Source organism: Dasypus novemcinctus, chromosome 8 (assembly GCF_030445035.2).
Source record: "Dasypus novemcinctus isolate mDasNov1 chromosome 8, mDasNov1.1.hap2, whole genome shotgun sequence".
Classification (NCBI taxonomy): domain Eukaryota; kingdom Metazoa; phylum Chordata; class Mammalia; order Cingulata; family Dasypodidae; genus Dasypus; species Dasypus novemcinctus.
In genome coordinates this window covers 39,010,411-39,023,278 of record NC_080680.1, presented here as the reverse complement: position 1 = coordinate 39,023,278, position 12,868 = coordinate 39,010,411, and the positions used below count along the sequence as shown (strand labels likewise).

Here is a 12,868-nt window from a genome sequence, read left to right as displayed (position 1 = left end):
ATGTGCAATCCCAATAAATAAACCTGAAAGTGGAGCAGCTCTTATTGTGTTGGAGTGGGGCTGAAGTCTCACCCTTTTACTGCCCCCATGGCCTGCCTACCTGTGCCATCGAGCAGGACTTAATGACCTAAAGCAACTATTAGGGTGTAAGTTTAGCCGCCACCAACCAAATGAGAGTGTTGCACTTTGTTAACTTAATCCAGAATTTTGCAATAATGTTTTAGAATACAACTATTTTTCTTGCAGTGCATATCTAAAATTTGTATTTTGTGTGCTGGGATTGTTTTTATTTTGCATCCCCAGGATAATCCTTTCTGTTATTTTTTATGATAACTTTTTAGAATTGAGTACCTCTTAAGGTCTTAATAGGATTTGTGACTGAGGTACCAGGGTTGACCTAATCTAATCCAAGCCTTTCATTAATAAAAGCAAAATAAATTCAAGAAATTTAACCAAGGTTACATAAAATAATTTGGAGTAAACTCTGGAGTATCAAATGGAAAATTATCCTGTCTTCCCTCACTCTGGATAGCTGTCGTAGATCACAGATGTCTGACCCTCCCCATGGTCTGATATTTGTGCTTCATCTTCTGTGTCGCCAGCCCAGTGCTTGCTAGTTGTCATTACATGTTCACACAGTCAATGGCTGTTATGAAACTGACTTCAATCATCTAATAGTCAGTCTGATTATTTATCTACAAAGACAGAGGCCGCATATTATAAATAAAACTGTACCATAGTTTTCACTTGCCAAAATTAACTCGGAAAGGATAAACCAAAGCCAAGTCATGGTTTGAGCTCAAAATTTCACTTTCACATGCCCAAAGGCAAACCTTTTGGAGAATTTAATGAAGCCCATTCAGAGCTTTTCAGGAGAGGATAAAGATACCTTTCTAATAACCCCAATATACAAATTAAAGCATTTAACTGCTGACTTTTAAAAGACACATACCAATAGGTAAGGCCACTGCCAGAGAATGTGCTTTACAAAGAATGATGGAAATTAAAGCTGGGTCTGCCCGGATGTTCTGGCTGGGGGAGGGGACAGGGTGAAAGGGAAGAGTGGTGTGGGGTGGGAATGGGTTGTCAATGACCTCTACATTTTTAATAGGGAGGAAGATGCATTTCAAAGCCTGAGATTTCATTTCTAGATGGAGATAGAAGAAGCATGCAGATTCCTGCTCTGAGGGAGCTCTAGGCTTTTTTTTTTTTAATCTCCTCTCTTGTTGGCAAGGGGGCAGTGTGGTTTCCCTTGCCCAGGGGCACTTTTCTGCCTCTCTCTAGCCTCTCCTCTCCCCTCTACTCCCTCCTCCCACCCACAGGCCTCCGCTCTTTATCCTTTAGCTTCCCTTCACCCAGCCTAAGCCTGGGAACTGCTCTCAAGAACATGCTGTGGAGACATTTGATGCTGCTCCCTCCTCAGCCACTGCTACCCCATAAACACAACCCTGCGCCTCCCAGGTGTATTCCTAAAAGACTTGCAAATTGAGCTAGTCTGTGTCTGCAAACCTAACCCTATTTACCCAGCTAACACACATAATTCAGGAGGAAAATACAATTTTTCTTTGTTTCACTTCATTTTTGGTATAAACATAGCTCAAGAAAGAAATTACTTACAATAAGTCTGTGTCAGTGTCTTATAAACTTATATTTCAACTGTTTTCACCATCTAGCTTATGTAGTTTGATTTTGCAAGTACTACAATTTCATTTTTGCAATGCAATTGGCTTAGCAAAAGTGGATAAAATACTTGTTCATTAAAGCCAGGAGAACGGCAAATGGTGTGTTTCTATACAACATGATTTATAGTTTAGTATACACTAGGTACTGGGTCCCTCTAGCTCTTTAGCACTGGTAGAGTATCAAAAGGCAGGATAGTTTTGTTTCTTCTCTTGTGGTAGTTTGAGGCTTTTAAGGACCCCAGAAAAATCATGCCCTTAGAGCTAATCCATTCTGATGAGTGTGAACCTATTGTAGATGGGACCTTTTGATTAGGTTACTTCAGTTAAGGTGTGACCCAGGGTGGGTCTTAATCCTCTTATTGGAGTCCTTTATAAATGGGATAAATATGTAGGGAGATGGAGAGAAAGCCAGAGGAAGCCAGAAGCTGAAGCGATGAAACCCAGAAGAGAAGGGAGACCAGCAGATGCCACCATGGGCCTTGCCATGTGACAGAGAAGTCCAGGATTACCAGCAGCTGGTCTTCAGGCAGAAAAGCATCGCCTGATGAAGCCTTGATTTGGACGTTTTCATAGCCTCAGAATCGTAAGCTTATAGGTTAATAAATCCCCATTGTAAATGTCAACCCATTTCTGGTGCATTGAGTTCTGGCAGCCTAGCTAACTAAATTGCCACTTCTTTCCTCTCCTCAAGCCTGGTGCATACAAGAATGGGTTTCTAAGGAGATGTAAATCCACTTTTAACATAATTGCATGTGATTATTGTTTTGAGCACTGTGAAATATCTCCCTGCCATGATCTGCACTGTGAGGGCTTCTCTCCTTGCATCTTACCTCCCTTCAGCTCCAGGATCCAACACTGCAGAGAAAACTAGCATGTGGAAAGCAGAGCTGAGGCACTGACAAGAGGCAACGGAAGAGTCAGGTGGCGAGTGAACGGGACACCTAGACCCAGGAGCTCATGGGGATGGGAGATGAGAAAGGTGGTACAGGAGGCAGAGGCTCCTCAGGGAAAGCAGGGAGGTGCCGTGTGGGAGCCCCAAGAGTGAAGAACAGTGGCCCCAGTGAAGGAACTAGGGGAGGGAAGCTACTGGAAGAGGGCTGAGGAGATTTTCTTAACCAAATATCAACTCTCTTGTGGCTCTGAAGTTGGTTAGAATATAAGACTTGAATACAAGATAATGGACTGACTATTCAACAAATGGTGCTGGCAGAACTGGATATCCATACCCAAAAGAAAGGGACAACTCTTGTGCACTTTATACAAAAATTAACTCAAAATGGATCAAGGACCTAAACATGAAAGAGACAACCATAAAACTCCTAAAAGAAAATGTAGGAAAATATCTTCAAGATCTTGTGGTAGGTGGTAGTTTCTTAAACCTTACACCCAAAGCACGAGCAACAAAAGAAAAATAGATGAATGGGACCTCCTTAAAATAAACAATTTTGCACCTCAAAGGACTGTGTCAAAAGGAGGAAAAGGCAGCTGACTCAATAGGAGAAAATATTTGGCTATCACATATCTGATAAGGGTTTAATATGCATGATATACAAAAAGGTCATACAATTCAACAATGAAAAGACAAACCACCCTATTAAAAAATGGGCAAAAAGGGAAGCCGATGTGACTCAACAGATAGAGCATCCGCCTACCATATAGGAGGTCCAGGGTTCAATACCCAGGGCCTCCTGGCCTGTGTGGTGAGCTGGCGCACGTGCAGTGCTGCCACACACAAGGAATGCCATGCTATGCAGGGGTGCACCCTACATAGGTGCATAGGGGTGTCCCATGTGCAATGAGTGCACCCCATGCAAAAAAAGCACAGCCTACCCAGGAGTGGCGCTGCACACACAGAGAGCTGATGCAGCAAGATGATGCAACAAAAAGAGATACAGATTCCCAGTACCGCCTGACAAGAATGCAAGCGGACACAAAAGAACACATAGCAAATGGACACAGAGAGCAGACAATGGGGCAGGGGGAGGGGGGGAAGCGAAGAGAAATAAATAAAATAAATCTTAAAAAAGAAAAAAAGGGCAAAAGACCTGAAAAGACAATTGTCCAAAGAAGATGTACAAATGGCAAAGAAAAATGAAAAAATATTGAATATCACTAGTGATTAGGGAAATGCAAATCAAAACTACAATGAGGGAAGTGGACTTGGCCCAGTGGTTAGGGCGTCCACCTACCACATGGGAGGTCCAAGGTTCAAACCCCGGGCCTCCTTGACCTATGTGGAGCTGGCCCATGCACAGTGCTGATGTGTGCAAGGAGTACCATGCCACGCAGGGGTGTCCCCTGCGTAGGGGAGCCCCACGCGCAAGGAGTGCACCCCGGAAGGAGAGCCACCCAGCACGAAAGAAAGTGCAGTCTGCCCAGGAGTGGCACTGTACACACAGAGAGCCGACTCAGCGGGATGACGCAACAGGAGATGCAGATTACCAGTGCCGCTGATAAGGACAGAAGCGGTCACAGAGGAACAAGCAGCGAATGGACACAGAGAGCAGACAACTTGGGGGGGAGGAGGGAAGAGGGGAGGGAAGAGAAATAAATAAAAAATAAATCTTTAAAAAAAACAAAAAAACTACAATGAGATATCATTTCATACCGTGGCTGCTATTAAAAAGTCAGTAAATGTTGGAGAGGTTGTGGAGAGATAGGAATGCTTATTCACTCTTGGTGGGAATGTAGAATGGTACAGCCACTATGGAGAACTGTTCAGCATTTCCTAAGGAAGTTGAATATTGACTTGCCATGTGACCTGGCAATACCATTACTAGGTATATACCCAGAAGAATTGAGAGCAGAGACGCAAACAGACATCTGTATACCGATGTTCATAGCAGCATTATTTGTGATTGCCAAAAGTTTGAAACAACCCAGATGTCCATCAACTGATGAATAGATAAACAAATTGTAGTGTATACACATGGTGGAGTATTATGTAAGAGTAAGAAGAAATGAAGTCAGGAAGCATATGACAGCATGGATGAACCTGGAGGGCATTATGTTGTGTGAAGCAAGCCAGGCACAAAAGGACAAATACTTTATGATTGTGCTACTATGAACTAAATATATTGTATAAATTCATGTAGTTAATAATTAGAATATAGGTCACCAGAAAATAGAAGAAGGGTAGAGAATGGGAAGCTGAGGGTTAATTTGTGCAGAATTAGTAAAAAAAGGTTGTTTGTAAATCTTTGGAAATGAATAGAAATGGTGGAAGCATATCTTGGTGTTTGTAACTAGCAGAGCTATTAAATGACACTGTATGACAGTGGTTGAAAAGGAGAGTCTAAGTTCATTCATATTCATTCATTTTATTAGAAGGAAAGCTAAAAACTAACATGGGACTGTATAAGATAGTAAATCCTCATGTAAAACACTAATATGGGTGATATTGCATATATAAGACTGTTTTTACAAAATATAAATACAAGTATACTAGAGAGAAGGAAAAAGAATAGCTGCTATATATGGCAGGCGAGGCATATAAAGATTGAGAGGTGATAAGTTTCGTTTGTTTTTTATTATTATTATTGGAATAATGAAAGTGCTCTAAGAATGATGTGATGAATGCACAAATATGTGATTACACTGAATACCACTGACTGTACACTTTGGATGGATTTATGCTTTATTAATATGTATCAATAAAATTGATTCATTAAAAAATAATGGACTGAACTGTGGTATATCCATGCAAGGGAATATTATTCAGCTGTAGAAAAGAATGAAGTTTTGATATATGTGACAACATGGATGACCCTCGACAACTTCACATTGGGTGAAATGAGCCAGACACATAAGGACAAATGTTGTATGATCTCATTGAAATGAATAAGCAAGTTTATAAAGACAGAAAGAACATTACAGGGTACCAGGAGCAGGGTGAGGGTGGGGAATGGGGAGTTAACACTAATGGATACAGTTTCTGTTTGGGGGTGATGGAAATGTTTTGGTGATAGATGGTGGTGATGGTAGCACTACATTGTGAATATAATTAACACCACTGAATTATATACTTGAAAGTGGCTAAAATGGGAAATGTTATGTTATATGTATGCTACCACAATAAAAAAGAGACTGTTTTATCCACTTTCTTCCAGAATTTAGGGTGTGCTTAATTGTTAAATAGTAAGACCATTTATTTAGGTTGTGGACCAAACTAATAGGGGTTTAGCTTGGGGACTATGAAAGAATAAATGTTCCTAGAGTCAAATTTATATATGTTTGCTCCATAATGTGAGTGCTTCCCTTCAACCTTTTCTTTTTCTTTTTTCATTCTTGACGTGTTCAATGTAAATGCAGAGAAGCAAAAGGGATTTTACTGTCTGGGTTTACAAGAGCTCATTGGTAAATGGACATACACCATGGATGTAAATAGGCCTGAGGAGCAAACCAAGAATTTTGGGTAATGATTGTAGTCCATAAGTATGGAGTCCTGTCAAATATAAATGGAATAAGAATAATCCCAGGAAATAAAATGGAGAAGAGAATGACAAGAATTTATGGATAAATAGTAACTACCAAGGAGATAGATACAAGAAGTGACTAACAACAATGGCAAAAAAGGCTAAAGAACTCTTTATTTTTCCTTCCCTCTTTTACATCTTGAGACTTTGAATGGCTTATTTCAGAATAACCCAGGTGGCAATCACAACGGGGACACATAGGGTCCTGGGAAGATATGAGGTGAGCCCAAGAGGATGACAGTCAGGAGTCCACTAGCGAAGTCAATAGTTTGGTGAAAAAACTCAGGCTAAGAAGATGACCAGCCTCTTCAGGCAGTATGACAAGGAAAAAGATGTCAAAGGAAGATTCTGCTTCAACATGCAATTTCTTAACTCAAGAACTATGTTATTTTCTATGAAGTCATTGTTTCTGACTACTTTGAAATATGGTTAAAAAAGGAAAAAGAGGATGGGCTGGTCCTGTCTCTTCTAAATTTCAAATGTTCGCCAGAGTCCTAGTGGTGAGGTGGGGGTAGGATGGAAGGGAAAAACCATCCTGTCTCCCATGAGCCTAATCCTGGGGCCTTTTGTTGGGGGGCAAGGAAGCCCCAATGTGGGTTTTCAAAGCATAGGCAGAGATGCAAAAGGCTAAAAGGAACTGAAACCTAATTTGTGAATTATTTAAGTCCTTTTGAGTCACCTACCCTTCCCATTCAACCAATTATCCTTCTCATTAACATGAGAAAGAAAAAGGGAGAAAGGTTTAAACTCAGGTTAATCACCAGAGAGACCAAAGATCAGACTTTGGAAAAAGATATGGTGGGAGATGGAGATGGTCCTCTTTTTTGGCTTACACTGGTGTTTTTGCTTATTTGTGAGTTTCAGATATCCCAAGTTACTCCTGGCTCTCACTCTTAAGAAAATTTCTAAGTTTAATAAAACATGAATAGTCACATTTCCATCACTTTTTGGGTCAAGGGGAGGTAAAAAAGGGCGAAGAAACCCTTTGACTTGGGCAGGATAATGCTACATTAAAAGATGATACTAGGAATAAATAGCTTAATTTTTTACCATCACAGGGAAAATCGAAACTGCCCCTTCTGGAGACAAGGAGAACCGTACAGGTAGGGTGATGGTTGACATGATCTGGATGCTTCAAGTCAGGGTGAGAGAATTAAATGCCTTTGGGTGACCCACATCATGTGAGTAAGGCAGGCAGGGTATAAGGCAGTTGAGACAGGGGTCCTGTGGCTGTAAAGTATGCCCAATGCAAAGCATTCAGAGCGGATTTTAGAAATCACTGCAAGCCCCACAAAACAGTCTTCTGTGGGCAGATGCTGCCAATGAGCCACCAGTTGGTGATTTCTGATTAAATAAGTCATGAAACAGAACTTCCATCTGTGAGCACCAGAAAATTCAGATAACCCTGAAGAACCAATGGGGAGAAAAAAGAAATGCCAGGAGACTTGAGATAGGAAAATATTTTCCTGATATTCAAAATTCCTGGATTCTAGAAATTATAGATGTGAAAGTTTGGCATAAATTCTTGGGTAGCATTACAGAATAGCTTAGTGGTGTTTTTTTTTTTTTTTTTTTTTTAAGTTTTCAAGAAGGTAGCATTAGTTAACAGGGGACTGCGTGGTTCAATTGTGTTCTTTTTCGATCATCTAGACCAGTGGACAGACATAGATGCCCAGGGTCTCTGATAAAGCACCTTGTGCATTTAGCAGAGGTTGACCTACTAGACTCAATGTGGAGAAACGTGGACACCTGTCTGGTTGACTAGCCAAACCAGAAATCAAAGAACAATGAGCTGACATGGTCACAAAAGGTATTTTTTGGAGTCGTGCAAGGGGCCTCTGTCCAGGTTCACCTGACTTGTGCTGGTGAACATTTTGGTGAGCTACTTGGATAAAGACATAGGAAGTATGCTTATCAAGCAAACAGTGACATAAAGTGGATAAAATGAATAATTAATAGATTGGATGACAAAATCAGGATTCAAAAGGTACCTGAGATGTTGGAATAATGAACCAAAGGGAAAACAATTAAAGAAAAATTTCACAGCAATGAATATTACATCCTGATTTTGGGTTAATACAAACATTTTACAAGAAGAGGTTTGCGGATGTTTGATAACAGCCTCATCTGATAAAAAGCCCTGATTTTAATTAATTGCCAGCTCTCTATGAACCAGAAACACGACCTGTCTGCTAAGAATGGTAATGTAATCTCACAGCACATACAATGTGCAGATCAAACAATAATAATAATCATCATTTATTGAAAGCTTGGTACTTCCTATATGTTCTCATTAACTTCTAATACCCTGCAGTTAGGTTTTAATATTCCATCTTATAGATGGGGACTCAGGTTCAGAAGAGTTAAGTAACTTGCTCAAGGTCACTCTGCTAGTTATTGCAGAACTGGTATTAAAATCTTCTCATTATGCCATGCTATTTATCCTACTGTCCTATGTAAGTATTAGCCCAGCATATTATAGGTACTCAAAAATAGTAAATGAATGAATAAAATGATTAAGGCTAGACTCAAACTACCACATGGAGCATTAAGTTCCAGTTAGGCACCATAATTTAAGGGCAATGTTAATAATTTAAAATGTATACTGAGACCATGAGTAGGGTAGTGGGCAATCTGCGGGAAAGCATGCTAATTAGTTAAAGACTCTTGGGATATTTCATTTGGAAAAGAGAAAACAAAGTGGGGCGCTGATAGTGATCTTTGCATATGTCAAATATTTTCTCAGAGAGAAAAGAATTTAGCCTTTTTTTTTCTGTGTTCATTCATAAGACTGGTATTTTAGGCAGCTTCTCCTCGGTTCCAGGAGGTGTTGAAATAAAAGCTGAGCTTGCCTTCTTTAAATGTGTCTTCTTTAAAAGTAGAGTCCCCATAGCCCCACACCCTAATCCAGCAGCCCCAAGCTCATCCCAGGTGTTAGCACATATTTGTTAAATTGCTCTTGGTCAGATGTGCAGGAGATAAACCTTGGGAACAAGTATTCTGTACTCTGTGACCACCAGAACACTGCCTTCCAAATCTAAGGTGCCAATATTTTATGAGCACTATAGTAGATAATTTTGTACTCCCTCCCCCCAATTTTTTACTGTCAGTGGTTCTCAAAGAATGTTTCCTGGGACAGGCAGCACCAACACCCCAGGGGAATTGTCAGCAATGCAAATTCTCAAGAACCATCCAGACCTGGTGATCAGACACTGTGGGGGTGGAGCCCAGCACCACTGAGGTTTGAGAAACGGGGGTCAGGTGTTTCTGGCCGCCCTGCCTGGTGTGTAACTGGCATCCAGTGAGCCTGTGTGTTCCTTGAGGCAGGGCCCACTCCAGGTGCATCCACAGCGCCTGGCCCGGCACACAGTGGAAGCCCAGGCCTCTCTGAATTTAATGGAACAGACTTCAGGGAATGGTTATCTTTAGCCAAGGGTCCAAAAAACCCTCGGAAAAGTCAGTCAACAATGTCATTTAATAATTATAAATTTAGTTATTTTAACGTAATTGTCAATAGCCAGATAATTGACCCAAACAAAGCGGAGGGCCCTGGTTACTCAACCAGCTCATTATTTCTAGAGGTATCTTGTCTTAGAGGCATTAGGGTTATTGCTATGTGAAAAATGAAAAGAAGGAATTTTCTGAATCGAGTTCCTATGAGGTGTTAATGATATCCCGAATATTTTATTTAGCTCTCTACATATCATTTAGGTACTAGAATATGAATAATGATCCACTTAAATGGATAATTATGGAAGTATCTTTATAGTTCTAAAAAGTCATGCACATACAAATTTCTATATCAAAAAGAAGAAAATGGAAGAAAAACATAAAAAAATCTCTATAATGCCTATGTCTAGCCCAAAGGTAAATAACTATATACTATACATGTTAATGTATATGTTAATTCACCTATATGTCTCTATCCAAATGTGTGTTTGTAAATAGGACAGATTTCACTCACCTTTCCACTCAGAACAGGCATGAACTAGAGTCTGTATGAGATGGCTAATTTTTTTTTTAAACTTTAAATCCGTTTATTGACACAGTAACACAACACACTTGCCTCCCTCACACCCCCCAGCTCCCTCACCCACGCTAAATCTTCCTCCATACTTAAGCTGTTCAGGGAGAACAGAACAGGGCAGGCCACCTCTATACCCCCAGCCCCACCTCTAGGTCCGCGGAACGGGTGTCGGGCACTCCTTAGAACCTGTTAGAGAGTGAGGGGAGGCAGTTATCACCCCGCTCAGCCAGCCAGAGGCCTCCAGTCCCGCAAACCCCAGGCCCCCACTGGCTATGCTTCCACCCGGGGAGGAGGCTTTGGGGCTTGCGCTTGCTGCCAGGGGCAAGAACTTCTGGCAGTGCTTTGAGAACTGGAATTTGACTACTATTTTTTAAGGCCCAGGTGCTCTGAAAAAAAGCCGGTGGTGGTGGGAGTGAATTTCAACGACCCTAATTAATATGCTTTGACAGCATCAATCAGATGAAGCCAGTTTAACCAAATCCCAGAATTACATTAAAGCCGTAAAGGAGCAGGGGCCAGAGCTGCTTACTCCAGGCCAGAAACAAATGCACGCCTGGAGCAGCCCAGGTGGAGGTTCAGAAAGCTCGAAGACACTGCCCAGGGGCTGATAAAAGCTATACCCAGGAGCCCTGGGGGGCTAGGAAGCAAGGAAAGAAAAATGACAAGGCTGAAAACCCACTGCAGAAAGCCCCGCGGCGCGGCGCCGGGGTTGCCAGTGCTGCGCCCAGCCCTGCCCGGCGAGCTAGAGCAGTCACCGCGCAGTCGGAAACGCTTCCGACGCCAGTTCCCCTTCCTTTCCTATTGTGATTCCAAGTGAACAATGCTTATAATGTTCCTTGTGGAAAGCAATTTCAAGGAGTCAGCTCCGAGAGCACGCACGCAGCCCTCACCCCGGGCCCTCAGTGTCCTCCCCTGGGCGGCGAGGAGCCCTCCTCCCCGCGCTGCCTGGCCTTCCCCGCTTGCCCCACTGCGGCTCTCGGGCAAAGCCTCCTCCATGCCCACGAGTCCTCATCGGACAAGTTCCGGTCCGGGGGGGCAAACGCCGAACATCCCATCTGGCCGAGGGAGACACAGGGACGGCCTGGATGCACAGTCTCAGGGCCCCCGGAGCTGACGGGCTTCGCGAGGGGCGCGCTGCCTTGCCCGCCCTCCCCAAAGCAGGTGATGACAGTGCTCGCTCGTCTCCTCCACAGCCTCTAACAGGGCTAACAATCCTTCTCTGCTCCCATCAGCTAATAATCCATCTGGGATTTCTACTAACAGCCTCTGGCTAGACAGGACGGCATCCCAGGAAGAGGCCTTGGGCTCAGGGACCTCGTACCGGACGGGGGCGATGTGAGGTTTTCCATGGTTCATGGGGAGGTCGTGGGTCTCGAACTCACGTATTAGAGAGAAGCGTCCCTGCCGCCCCTCGCCCACCGGGGAGCTTCCACGGTCAGGAGCACCAGGGGCCCCGGAACCAAGTGCGCTGGAGCTGGGGACGGTTACTCAAAGGCAAAATACCCCTGTCCTGGGTGTTGATCCTCCTCGGGGCTCTGCTCAGGGAGGGAGGAGGCGGCGCAGGGAGGGCGTCAGCGGGGGAGTGGGTGGGCGTGGGGCGTCGGTGGGGGAGTGGGTGGGTGTCGGGCGTCGGTGGGGAGTGGGTGGGTGTCGGGCGTCGGTGGGGAGTGGGTGGGTGTCGGTGGGGGAGTGGGTGGGCGTGGGGCGTCGGTGGGGGAGTGGGTGGGTGTCGGGCGTCGGTGGGGAGTGGGTGGGTGTCGGGCGTCGGTGGGGGAGTGGGTGGGTGTGGGGCGTCGGTGGGGAGTGGGTGGGTGTCGGGCGTCGGTGGGGAGTGGGTGGGTGTGGGCGCGCGGGCCGAGAGCCCTCCTCCTCCGCCGCCAGCGCCTGCCTCCAACGCGCCCTGCCTGGCCGCCCACCGCGCTGGGGGACTTGACTCCTTTCTTTCCTGGGTCAATCTCTGTTCCTTCGTTTGTTTCATAGTGCTGCTGTGTGGAGTGTGATTCTAGTGCTTAAAGACGTTAATTTCTGGTACATTTAAAAAGGAAAACAAAACTGAACAAAACAGCCTCAAACCACCACGGCCAGAAGCAGCAGAAGCAGGAGGAGGCGCGGGCCGAGGTGCTCTTTTCCAGCACCTGGACTTGGCCACCGGGTCGCCCTGGTCCTCCAGGCCCCTTAGTCCAGAATGTCAAGCTCACGCCTGGGACTGGGACGCAGGAGGGGCGGGCCCACCTTCTGTCCCCCACTTCCAGGACTCGCTCCCTGAGGGTGGGGCTCTGCATCTACCCGGGAGGAACGGGCCTGGAGAAGAGTCCTCCTGGAGAGTTGGCAGGCTCAGCTGGGGCTGCTGGAATCCTGATCTGTTTTGTCTGTGGAATTGGCCACAGTACGGGCACTGGTCTGTGCGTCTTTATCCTGTTTCCCAGGTCCGTGGCTTTTCTGAATTTGAAAAGCATTTCCAAGGCCCCTGGATACATGTTTGGGCAATATCAGTGAGCAACAGGTAATGTGTCCACTAAACACAATTTTCTGGGAATCACCTGGGTATTTGTCCATTAATAAATAACTATCTCAAGGCTTCAGAAAGAGAGGGATCTTTTGGATTTCCAGCTCCTTTTTCTATCTGCCAGAAAATTGCTTCACATCATATCACTATAAAATGCTCTATTTTGCCATGACAGATG

General features: G+C 44.2%; 1 protein-coding gene across 13 annotated transcripts in view; it reads right to left on the bottom strand.

Annotated features, from left to right (window-relative positions):
- TRPM3 (transient receptor potential cation channel subfamily M member 3) overlaps positions 1-12,868 on the bottom strand; it is a 915,440-nt gene that overhangs the window by 6,389 nt on the left and 896,183 nt on the right. The window lies entirely within an intron of this gene.